At 39.7% G+C, this 13245-nt stretch overlaps 1 protein-coding gene across 3 annotated transcripts in view; it reads right to left on the bottom strand.

The window, feature by feature from the left end:
• EPC2 (enhancer of polycomb homolog 2) overlaps positions 1-13245 on the bottom strand; it is a 136652-nt gene that overhangs the window by 42980 nt on the left and 80427 nt on the right. The window lies entirely within an intron of this gene.

Here is a 13245-nt window from a genome sequence, read left to right as displayed (position 1 = left end):
CTACCCATGTGGGAGACCTGGAGTGAGTTCGGGGCGCCTGGCTTTGGCTTAGCCTTGCTCTGGCTATTGTGTGCATTTGGAGAATGAACTGGCAGATGGGATCTCTTTGTCTCTCTCAGTCTCAGTCTCTGTCTCTCTCCCCCTCTCTGTCTTCCAAATAAATACATGTAAATTTATTAAAAATGGTGTTGGCATGGCTAAAAAAAAATTAGGCTGGAGTCCCACCCTATTCCTACCATCAACAACTGACATATTCAACAAAAGTTTATGGTAAAAATAAAATATAAAATTACTACAAGAAAATTGGAGAGAAAATGTTATAACAGCAAGTAGAAACTAGACACCACAAGAGTGATTAAAATTATATCAATTTTACTATCTAAAAATTTTAAATTTCTACATAGAAATTTAATAAACTAAGCCAAAAGACAAAGAATTGAGAAAAAATGTAACACATACATAAAGGGTTTATTTCCTTAAAGATTTCTTACAAAATTGTTAAGAAAAAAATCAGAAACTACAAAAACTGGCAAAGGATCTGAATTGTATTTTAGTAGAGAATAAATATCAATGATTTTTTAAGTCTGAAAAAAAAAACTTTGACCTTATTCATAATTAAATAAATGAAAATGTAATAAGCTGAGTTCCATTCACCACATAGACTATGATCTAAAACTTGATAATATACTATTTTGGAATGAATAGGTGTAGAAGCCCTGTGAAATACTTTGAAGATGAAACTACAAAGTGGTATTTAATTAAAAATACATTCTCTTGGACTTTCCAAATCTGCTTCTAGGAACTTATGCTATAGATAAATTTTAATTGCACAGAAACAAAGATACATACACATCTTCTACTTGTGACATTGTAAGAAATAAAAAAATATAAAATAAGCAATGTACATAGGGTAAGATAAATGGTTCATCCATACATGGGATATACACTGAAGCCCTGAGAAAGAATGACACTGACCTAAGTATACTGATCAAAAAACTGATCTTTGCAAACATTTAAGTGAAAAAAGCTCAAATGTAGAACACTAGAGATGTGCACTAAGGAATGTGCTTTTAAAAAGGTGAAGACGTATACACGCATGCATCTGCAAAGATACAGAATGTTTTTGAAAGGAAACAAAGTTGGTAATTTTCTACTTCTGGATAAGGGAACTATGGAAGCAGGGGTATGGTAGAAGGAATTAAAACTCTCTTTATTCCCTTTTGACATTTTAAAAAGTTATGGTTAGTCACTAAAATATAAAGAGGGAACACTAAACTGCCACACATTATGTACTAAAATTACAAGATTCACAACAAGACAATAAAAGAGAAACTAGTCACCAACAAGTTGGTTATCTAAAGGTTGCCTGCACAGCAATGTCCAAGTGAATATTCTACATTCACATCATATGAAATGTCCTAGCGTTCTCAGATTCACTATGACTTTCTTAAGGCAGTACAGAACACAGTAATAAGACTAGATATGTATATATTTATAATTTTAGTAAAATCAGCTTCCTTCTATAGGCAGTACTTACAGTCAAGGACTACATCTCATAAATCTGAACTCTGCTTCATTTTTTAAAAATTATCACTAGATAACAACAAAAACAAAAATAAATGGTAGCTAGCAATTACTAGGGACTAAGCAATGTTCAAAGTGCTTTTATATACATATTAACTGTCACAACTATACTATGTGATAGGTATTCAATGAATCTTACACTTTCTAAACTTCAAAAATGTCACTGTAATTAGCTTCTATTAAATATCAGACAATAAAGTTAATAAATCAGGGAAGTCAGTTAATGGTGAACTAGTAACAAGATTACTCTGTAAATATGATTCAATTAAAATATTCATTAATATAAAACATATTTCCTTATACTGCATACAGTTTTTATTACATGACTATCAATAACTCAAAAGTATGCTTTTAAAATGTCAATCCACTCTGCATTAAACTGATTATGTAAAACCCATTAACTATATATTACTAAAAATTACTCTTCTTTCCACAAAGGGATATATTTATAAATACACATACTGACAGTCCAATAATCTGTGTTTAGTTCACAGACTAACAATGCATAGTCAATAAAATCAGGTAGTTGATACAACTAGATGACATTTTAGAGAAAAATTTTTAAAAGTATTAAGCAGAGTTAACCCAACTGAATTTCTAGTTAAACAGATGTCTTCCTAAGTTCAAGGACAAGGCTTTACAAATTTTGCATGACCATCTTTTACATACCTACCTAATCTTACTCACCTCGTGTTCCTCCACCTCCTATCTGCTCTATCTTCTTATTCTATTCTTACAAAAGCCAGCACCCCAGCTTGTGAGGCACAGGAAAGGACAAGAAAAGCTGGGAAATAGTTTAGAAAAATTAACAGTGAGAATTGATAGGAGATCTGACAATGACCTCATATTATATCTATCATCCAAACAATCAAAAAAATTCCTTAAAAAGCTACGATCACTTTAGTCATTCTTTTTTTTTTTTTTTTTTTTTTTTTTTTTTTTTTTTTTGACAGGCAGAGTGGACAGTGAGAGAGAGACAGAGAGAAAGGTCTTCCTTTGCCGTTGGTTCACCCTCCAATGGCCGCCGCGGTAGCGCGCTGCGGCCGGCACACCACGCTGTTCCGATGGCAGGAGCCAGGTGCTTATCCTGGTCTCCCATGGGGTGCAGAGCCCAAGCACTTGGGCCATCCTCCACTGCACTCCCTGGCCACAGCAGAGAGCTGGCCTGGAAGAGGGGCAACCGGGACAGGATCGGTGCCCCGACCGGGACTAGAACCCGGTGTGCCGGCGCCGCAAGGCGGAGGATTAGCCTGTTGAGCCATGGCGCCGGCCCACTTTAGTCATTCTTGTATACCCTCTACACAGTACTTAGAAGAAAAGTGTGGGTTCTAAAAGTCATGAATAAAAATATCACTTCTTGGTGCCCGTGCTGTGGTGCAGCAGGTTATGTCCCAGCCTGAAGCTCTGGCATCCCATATGGGCGCCAGTTCGAGGCCTGGCTGCTCCAGTTCCGATCCAGCTCTCTGCTATGGCCTGGAAAGCGGTAGAGGGTGGCCCAAGTCCTTGGGCCCCTGCACCCGCGTGGGAGACCTGGAAGAGGCTCCTGGCTCTTGGCTTCGGATTGGAGCAGCTCTGGCCATCGTGGCCAATTGGGGAGTGAACCATCGGATGGAGGACACCCCTCTTCTCTACCTCTCCTCTCTCTGTGTAGCTCTTTCAAACAGATAAATCTTTAAAAAAAAAAATCACTTCTTAAGTATATAAATTTAAGAGATTCTTTTGAATTACAAGTAAAATGTCTTCTGTAAGCTTACCGCTACCTCATTTTTGAAAATCAGAAAGCTTTTTCCTGCTAAAAAATACATCTCAGGGGCCAGCACTGTGGCGCAGTAGGTTAAAGCCCTGGCCTGAAGCACCAGCATCCCATATGGGCACCGGTTCTAGTCCTGGCTGCTCCTCTTCCAATCCAGCTCTCTGCTATGGCCTGGAAAAGCAGTAGAAGATGGCCCAAGTCCTTGGGCCACTGCACCTGCATGGGAGACCCAGAAGAAGCTCCTGGCTCCTGGCTTTGGATTGGCACAGCTCTGGCTGTTGCAGCCATCTGGGAAGTGAACCATCGGATGGAAGACCTCTCTCTCTCTGTCTCTACCCCTCTCTGTAACTCTGTCTTTCAAACAAATAAAAATAAATCTTTTTAAAAAAATACATCTCAGAAAAAGATGGTCAGTTTTACAGACCAGTTATCCAAACAAAATAAGTAACCTCATCTCCCCCCCCACCTCCCCCCAAAAAAGAAGGGGAAGAAGGCAGGAGGGTTGAAAATTGCTGATGTAGTGGATCTACAGAATTCATGTTAGAATACGGTTAACAGGGAGCATGTCTGTGTGTGCATACCAGACCTCCCATTAACTCAGCAGTAAACAAAGAAAAATGAAGGAAGTTAACACTGTGTATGATCACTATGACAAAGGAAAAGGAAGTGAGAAAAAAGGTAGATCACAAAGTTCCTTGCAGTAGCCATCAAGGTATGAGATAGCTAAGGCTTCTGTTTAAGGAAATGGGTACTAATAGTTTAAATATTTAAAGTATTCACAAAGTTGACTGGCTATAGCTTAGAAAATATATATAGTTTAAAATCGGCTGGTAAAGCAGACATTACTTTTAAATTAAAGCAACTTTCAGAGATCTTCAGTATTTGGCCATATTTATTTGTAAGTTTCAAATAAGCATAGCTATTCTAGTGAAATATAGAGAAATCAGGAGAAGAAAGAATACAAGAAAATTGCACAGAACCAAAAAATGCCAAGATGATTTCAGACTAAAAGGAGCTTACCAAGCATGGTGCAAAATTGAGTAGCCAGCAATAAAATGCAGTACATAAGGATGGGCCAGTTACTGCCTATTTTTTCATTTTATTATGGATATTAATTACTACTACTACTACTACTACTACAACTACAACATAATATTATGCCTGTTACATGTTGCATGTTAAGGGGAAAAACACTTATTCCCCACATTTTACTCAAATCTCCAGGAGAGAAAAGAATGGAAAGGATACTTTCAGTTTCCCCCTGTTGTTTCTTCACTGTCAGCCAATGAAGAAGTGACTTAAATTGACTGGAGCACCTAAACACTACAACACCTTTTGGATGGACATCACATTTTCTCTGGTTCTTCCTTCCTTCATGGAGACTGCATTTTTTTTCTCTTAAAAACTTTATTTATTTGAAAGGCAGAGGCAGAAAGAAAGAGGGAGGGAGGGAGGAAGGGAGGGAGGGAGAGGGGGGTGGGGAGAGAGAGAGAGAGAGAGAGAAAGTCTTTCACTTGCTGGTTCACTCCCCAGATGGCTGTCAACAGCCTGAGCTGGGCAAATCTGAAGCCAGGAGCTTCTTCCAGATCTCCCACACAGGTGCAGGTGGGCCCAAGGACTTGGGCCATCTTCCACTGCTTTCCCAGGCCATAGCAGAGAGCTGGATCAAAAGTGGAGCAGCCAGGACTCGAATTGGCGCCCATATTGGGATGCCGCACTGCAGGCGGTGGCTTTACCCGATATGCCACAGAGCCGGCCCCAGAGACTGCATTTTCATCAGTCCTCCACTACAGGATAGACACAGCAGTTGACCCTACCTCTGGAAGGGGAAGACCCATTGTGAGCAAAAATCGGTAGGGCAAGTTTGTCTAATTCATAAGTTAAATATTAACAAAGTCCAGTGAGGCCATATAACTATATCTTACCCTCTAAAAGTACTTTCATTAATAATAAAGCTGATAGTGTACATGTCTATGTGTTTCTCAGTTACAAAGTAGAAAACGAAAAGAACGCTCTTGCCATCCTAAATCACCAATATTTTATTTTATAAGTGGCTATACTCTTTATTTTTACTCCAGAACAATCTATACTTCAGTTCCTAAGACATGGCCTCTGGACAATATGCACCCAACACCCAGAGTTTATTTCATTCATCCTCTTTTCTCTGGTTATTTACATAGCTAACCAATAGTATATGTAACAAAGTACTATATGTAAGCCAATAAAAAGCACTTTTAATTCAAGTGAGTTCTATAGCCCTCAAATGAGTTCTATAGTAACAACAACAACAACAACAACAACAACAAAAAACAAAACCCACAGCTAATAATTTCCCTATTTTGTGAGTTTAGAACTCCACATAAACCCAAATCTTCATCTAAAGATGTTATTCATTGTATCTGGACCATCCTCTCAGCCATGTTTGATACCACGTGACATTCCATTCCACAAAGAATTATACCACAGATGAGCAACTGATCCTCAAATTGCCAAAGTTTATGCCTGGGCAACATTTCCTTTAACAAAAATGTAACACAGAGATGGCTTCTGGTTAAGTAAGTCAGAATGCTTGTCTTACACATGCTTGTCTCAAAATCTCATTAAAACAAAAGCAATTTTTTTAGATGTCATAAATCCTCAGAGGTGATAGGAATTAAGAGAAAATTATAATCAAATATTCAGTTTAAAGTACATGGCTTAGCAGACAAGAAAATACTAAAATATAAAATGGCTGGGCAGGTGGGGAGGCAGACAGGTAACAAGAAGTGGGACACTTCTTCCCATCCAACGACAGAATTGCGGGGTCGGCCATAAGGCGTAGTGGGTAAAGCCACTGCCAGCAGTGCCGGCATCCCATATGGATGCCGGTTTGAGTACTGGCTGTCTCCACTTTCGTGGGAGACCCGAAAGAAGCTCCAGGCTCCCAGCTTCAGATCAGCCCAGCTCCGGCCACTGTGGAGTGAACCAGCGGATGGAATACATTTCTCTCTGCCTCTGCCTTTCAAATAAATCTTTAAAAAGACAGAATTGAAATCAACAGTTTCAACCCTGAAAGGGAGGTAGGATACTTCTGAAAACAGGGAGTTTGGCTGGAATTTTTTATACAAAAAGTAGACCTTTTCCTCATGCTGGCTATACAGAAAACTACTTTTCCTCCCATTGGTATCACATCAAAGGTTTAACCTACGAAAGTTGTTCCAGAAAGCCTGTGGTCTCTAGAGCCATTAGGCATGTTGAGGGCAAGTACACAGCTATTTATCAATGGAGAAAGTGCAGAGTAAGTCAAAATGCACAAGTTAAACAATGGAATCTCTCACCACGGCCATCCTACTCCTCCATCTCTCAACTCAGATACAAAGACAAAACATTGTTAGTCACTTAGAAATAAGACTGAAGAATTCCTCTATAGGAAAACCAGTCAATATCCTAAAAAAGATCAGATTAGGGGTTTCCTTCAAATACAAATAGCCAAGTAATACATATTTTCAGAAAAGATGGCAAAACAAATATTAAAAAGGATCAGAGAGAAAATGAGGACAATGCATGGGGGAGAAAAAATCCTCAAAGAGATTGTACTGAATTCTAAAGAACATCAGAATTTTTAACAGCAATACTGAAGTTAGAAGACAATGACACATGTCCAAAATTCTGAAGGATGAAAGTCTCCAGCCTAACATTTTTTTTTCCAGGAGAAAAGCTTTATTTATTTGAATGGCAGCCTAATACTCTTCACCCAGCTGAACTATCAATCAAGTATGAGGCTAGAATAAAAGTAATTTCACAAATATACAAGCCTTCAAAAAAAATTCACCTTTCATATAACCTTTCTTAGAAGCCACTGGAGATGTGTTCCATTTGAATGGAGTAAATCTAAAGGAAGAAAGCACAGTATCCAAGAATAGGAAAATTAAGCATGAGAAAAATAAGGACATTTTCAAGATGATGGATAACAACTATATAGCAAGTCTCAGAGCAACCAGTCCACAACAGAACAATGAAATGAATGGTTCCAGGGAAAAGAAGCCCATAGAAATCAAACTGATATACTTCTGTTAGAATACTTGGGGTAAATTTAACAATATATTTAGAAAAATTTAGAAAAAGCAGAAACAAAAATAATGAAACAATTGTCTTTGAGAATAAAACCTAGACAAGAAAGGAAACTACTGTCTCAGTTGTTAATATTTGCATAATACTGTACACATTGAACACAACTTTAATTAAGTGATCATTTTTTAAAAGATTATTTTATTTATTTGAAAGGCAGAGTCAGAGAGAAAAATGGAGGGAGAGAGATCCATCCCCTGGCTCACTCCCCAAATGGCCACAATGGTGGGGCTGGGCCAAGTCAAAGCCAGGAGCCGGGAACTCCGTCTGGGTCTCCCATGTGAGTGGCAGGGGCCCAACCACTTGGGCCATCTTCTGCTGCTTCCCCAGACACATTAGCAGGGGGCTGGATGCAGAAGTAGAGTAGCCAGGACCTTAAGCTGGTATTCACATGGGATGCTGGTGTGGTGTGTTGTGGCTTAACCCACAGTGCCATAATGCCAGCCCCAATTATGTAACTGTAGCCCTAAAATGAGGATAGACGTATGCCGAGTGGATACGAAATCTTGAGAACTAAACTCTCATTTTAAATAGTGAGAAATCAAGAGATGGGTCACTTTATGGGTCGGAGCTGTAGCATAGTAGGTTAAGCCTCCGCCTACAACAGCAGAGTGCCCACGTGGGCACTGGCTCGAGGCCCAGCTATTCCACTTCTGATCCAGCTCCCTGCTAACACCTGGGAAAGTAGTGAAAGATGGCCCAAGTGTTTGGGCCCCTGTACCCACATGGGAGACCCGGAAGAAGCTCCAAGCTTTGGATTGGCCCAGCTCCTGACACTGTGGTTATCTGGAGAGTGAAACAGCAGACTGAAGACCTCTTTCTCCCACCTCTCTCTGTATTTCGGGATGTCAAATAAATCTTTAAATGCTTTGATTAAGAACAAAAGGTACATTTTAAAATGAAACCCAAAAAATAAAACAGACAATAAGGTAGTTAGTGATGTAAATGAAGAGGTAAAAAAGTTATGAAAATATGGGCCATGGAAGACCACATCTGAAAGTAGAAGAGAAAAAAGTAAAATGTTAAGAATTCTAGTTTAATTTCACAGGCAGTAAGAATTCTTACTATAATCCATCTTTTCCCATTTTTTTGGCTTTAATTATTTGAGTGGTCTCCAACTTATGCTCAAAAGTATCTAAAACACTTCACCCTTTGCAAAAAATAAATTTCCCTGAGTTGATTTCAAGTCTCAAAGTTTATTTCAAAGCTGTAAATTTTAAGGCAGAACTATATTTTAAGTGTTTGTAATCCTAACTCTTTTCAGTGACTTTCAAGTAGCTTCATATTACCTTAATTCAGTTGCTGCTTACAAGTACTAAAATTCAACGCAATTCAAACTATTTCCAAACAGGCAGTTTTATATAAGCTTTCTCTAATCTTCATAAAACCCTGAGAAACCTAAGGCATTCTTCACTTAGCATACAATGAAAATCAGACTTCAGGGGTGCTTTCATTAATCTGTAGTAAACCACATGGAATTTGAATCCAAGCCTATTAGACTCTGAAACTCATGTTTTCCTTCTATTCCACCTTGCCTAAAATAAATATATTTCTATCTTTGACCAGCCTATGGTTTCTCAAACTTTAACACTAAACAGAAACCTGCTCACCATTTTCTGATCCAATGACAAGTGATGTTGGACCATCTTTTGAGAACCACTGCTCTAAATTCACAGTCTCTGCTATAAAACATTATAACTTTTACTTGTGCCTAATAGAAAACTTTGGAATTTTATAAATCTTTGTGGTTCTTGGGCTTCAGATAACTTTGAAAGATTATGAAAGAGCCAGAGTATCTCAAAGTTCAAAAAGCAACAATCTCTGCCTCCGTACGGAGCTCTCCAAGGTTCTGACTCTACCAAAAGGTCTAGATTAGAGATGCCACACCATGAGATTAGATTCTGAATGCTGGTAATTCTCCCAGACTTCCTAGAATTATAAAACCTGGCCACTCATAACCCTCACCCCCACCAATAAAAAAAAAGTGCAGAAAAATTCAAGGTCATATTTTCTACCAGGGCACACAGTGATCAAAGTCTTTCTTTTAACTAACTTAATCTTTATAAAGTTCCAGGTCTAAAACATAACCAAGATTACTCCTACTCTTTTTGATTAGTCAACTAACTATGCTCTTCTCCCACCTTGAAATATTCACATTTTACACAAATAACAAATATTAATGGCTAAAACTCATGACATTAATGATAGTTATAAGAACCACTGGTCTCAAGAATGGGCAAATATATCCTCTGAATCTTTCTAATAGAGATTTTCATCATTACAGAGGAGATAGAGCCCAAAGTATTAGACAGCATATAGGGTTTACAATAATTTTTAAAATAGTGATTTTTTTTTAATTAAGTAAATATAAATTAAAATAGTGATTCTTTTAAGAAGTCCAAGTATGTAAAAATGTACGTCATTCTCCCTCTATGCTTTTTCTTAATGTTTCTCTTCCTCCAGATTTTTACTCTCTTGTTCCTTTCTAGCAACCTGGCAGAAAACTAGGTAAAATACAGTAAGAGTTCAGAAGATAAAAATGCAAATGACCCCTAAATATTTGAAAACACACCCAATCTTATTTATAGAAAGAAATCCGAACTAAAACCATTTCAATGGAAACCAGAATAAAGTCTTGGAGTTTAATTAATAATAACGTACCAACACTGGCTTCTTAAATTTGACACAGGTATCATAGAAGCAGGAAATTTAAAAATTACATTGAAGGGGCCAGGGCTATGTGGCACAGTGGGTTAAATCTCCAGCCTGAAGTGCTGGCATCACAAATGGGCGCCAGTTCCAGTCTTGGCTGCTCCTCTTCTGGTCCAGCTCTCTGCTATGGCCTGGGAAAGCACGCGCATGGGAGAGCCAAAGGAAAATCCTGGCTCTTGACTTTGGATCAGCTCAGCTCTGGCTGTTGTGGCCATTTGAGGAGTGAACCAGCAGATGGAAGACCTCTCTCTCTCTCTCTCTAGCTCTGTATTTCAAATAAATAAATATAAATCTTTTAAAAAAATTACATTGAGGTATATCATTTCTCATCTATCAGATTAGTAAAATTCCAAAAACTAAAATCAATCCTTTGCTCAGGATGTGGCGAAACAACCAGTCTCAGTCATGCTGTTTTGCAAATTCTATACAGATACAACAATACCATTATGAATTCTGTATGTTCATGGGTTATTCACTGTAGTACCATTTGTAATAACTAGACTGGAACCAAACCAAATTTTCTTTTATAAGAAATTGGATCAAGATTGGCAAAATCAGGCCGGCGCCGCAGCTCAATAGGCTAATCCTCCGCCTTGCGGCGCCGGCACACCAGGTTCTAGTCCCGGTCGGGGAGCTGGATTCTGTCCCGGTTGCCCCTCTTCCAGGCCAGCTCTCTGCTGTGGCCCGGGAGTGCGGTGGAGGATGGCCCAAGTGCTTGGGCCCTGCACCCCATGGGAGACCAGGAGAAGCACCTGGCTCCTGCCATCGGATCAGCAAGATGCGCCGGCCGCAGGGCGCTACCGTGGCGGCCATTGGAGGGTGAACCAACAGCAAAAGGAAGACCTTTCTCTCTGTCTCTCTCTTTCACTGTCCACTCTGCCTGTCAAAAAAAAAAAAAAAAAAAAGAAAGAAAGAAAGATTGGCAAAATCAGACAATAGGTCATCATGCAGGAGCCAAAAAAAAAGAATGAGGACACACTGTACATGCTAATATGGGATGCTTCTCAGACTATATTCCTAAGTGCAAAAGGGGAAAAAAACTCAGGGTACCAAAAAGTACAGTTAGTGTGTTTTTGTGTAATAGGGAGTACCAAAATAGGAATTTCTGGGTTTGAATTTCCATAATGAAACCCTAAAAGAACATATGAACTAACAAAAGTGGTTCTTTAAAAGCAGAGGGTAGCTGGAGCAGAGTGGACAGGAGTTAGGTTGTTTTTACATACTTTTTTCTTTCATAATCATTTGAATTCATTACCTATTTTTAATAAAATAAGGTCACATTATTTTATAAATCAAAAACAACTTTGTGTTTTAAAAAAAATGTTTCTGGGGACCGGCACTGTGGTGAAGTAGGTTAAAGCCTCTGCCTGCGGTGCTGACATCCATATGGCTGCAGGTTCGCATTCTGGCTGATGCACTTTGAATCCAGCTCCTTGCTGATGGCCTGGGAAGGCAATAGAAGACGGATCAAGTGCTTGGGCCCCTGCACTCACAAAGGAGACCCAGAAGAAGCTCCTGTCTTCGGAATGGCTCAGCTCCAGCTGTTGAGGCCATCTGGGGATTAGATGGAAGACCTCTCTCTCTGTTGGGGCGCCGGGTACTAGTCCTGGTTGCTCCTCTTCCAATCCAGCTCTCTCCTGTGGCCTGGGAAAGCAGAAGATGGCCCAAGTCCTTGGGCCCCTGCACCCACGTGGGAGACCAGGAAAAAGCTCCTGGATCCTGACTTCGGATCAGCACAGCTCCAGCTGTTGCAGCTATTTGGGGAGTGAACCAACAGAAGGAAGACCTTTCTCTCTGTCTCTTCCTCTCAGTGTCTGTATAACTCTACCTCTCAAATAAAAAAATAAAATCTTAAAAAAAAAAAAAAAAAAAAAAAGGTGAACTATGTCATGAGGAAACAAGTAATCCCAGATTAAGGACTTTTCCACAAATTAGTTGGCCTAAGAAGCACAAAAGACTTAGGAATGTAGTCTGAAGGCCCATGACAAATGAAGGCAGTGCAATATTTTCTTTTCCTATAAAGTGCATTGTTAGCACAATTATTAAATTATGCATAAGGTCAGCCGGCGCCGCGGCTCACTAGGCTAATCCTCCGCCTTGCGGCGCCGGCACACCGGGTTCTAGTCCCGGTCGGGGCACCGATCCTGTCCCGGTTGCCCCTCTTCCAGGCCAGCTCTCTGCTGTGGCCAGGGAGTGCAGTGGAGGATGGCCCAAGTGCTTGGGCCCTGCACCCCATGGGAGACCAGGATAAGCCCCTGGCTCCTGCCATCGGAACAGCGCGGTGTGCCGGCCGCAGCGCGCTACCGCGGCGGCCATTGGAGGGTGAACCAACGGCAAAAGGAAGACCTTTCTCTCTGTCTCTCTCTCTCTCACTGTCCACTCTACCTGTCAATAAAAAAAAAAAAAAAATTATGCATAAGGTCAACAGTTTAGACAGATAATCATAACAATAACAATTTACTGGTTTTGGTAACCACCATGGTTATGCAAGAGAATGGCTGTGGCTCTAAGAAATATACAGGGCAGTATTCAGAAGTAAAGGAGCATGACACATACAACCAACTCTAGAATACAGTTCAGAGAATCAAATAGGAGAGACAGGAGAAAGAGAACAGAAGGACATATAGTCAGAGAGGGAGAAATAACCACTGTGAAATCTTAGCATTTTGTGAATCATGGAGAAGGATATACAGAATGCATTACACTCTTCTGGCAACTTTTCTATAATCTGGAAATTAGGCCAAATTTTTAAAAATGCAATTAAAGTCATGTCAAAATAAAAAATGAAAAAAAGCACAACTTTCTCAGAACTCATCTCTTACAGTATAAAATAAATCCAAGCCAATTCTACCATATCTGTAGATATCTAATATAGCTGTTCTCAAAGATTAAATTCTATATCCCAGAAAATCAGAAATTTTATGAATGTTTTGTCTCTTTTAACAACACATACAAAGTTGGGACCAGCACTGTGGCTTAGCAGGTGAAGCAGCTTGCAGTGCTGGTATCCCATGTGGGCGCCAGTTCGAGTCCTGGCTGCTCCACTTCCTATCCAGCTTTCTGTTATGGCTTAGGGAAGCAGTGGAAGA

Source organism: Lepus europaeus, chromosome 1 (assembly GCF_033115175.1).
Source record: "Lepus europaeus isolate LE1 chromosome 1, mLepTim1.pri, whole genome shotgun sequence".
Classification (NCBI taxonomy): domain Eukaryota; kingdom Metazoa; phylum Chordata; class Mammalia; order Lagomorpha; family Leporidae; genus Lepus; species Lepus europaeus.
The sequence above is the reverse complement of the archived record's forward strand: the minus strand, read 5'-3'. Positions and strand labels throughout refer to the sequence as shown.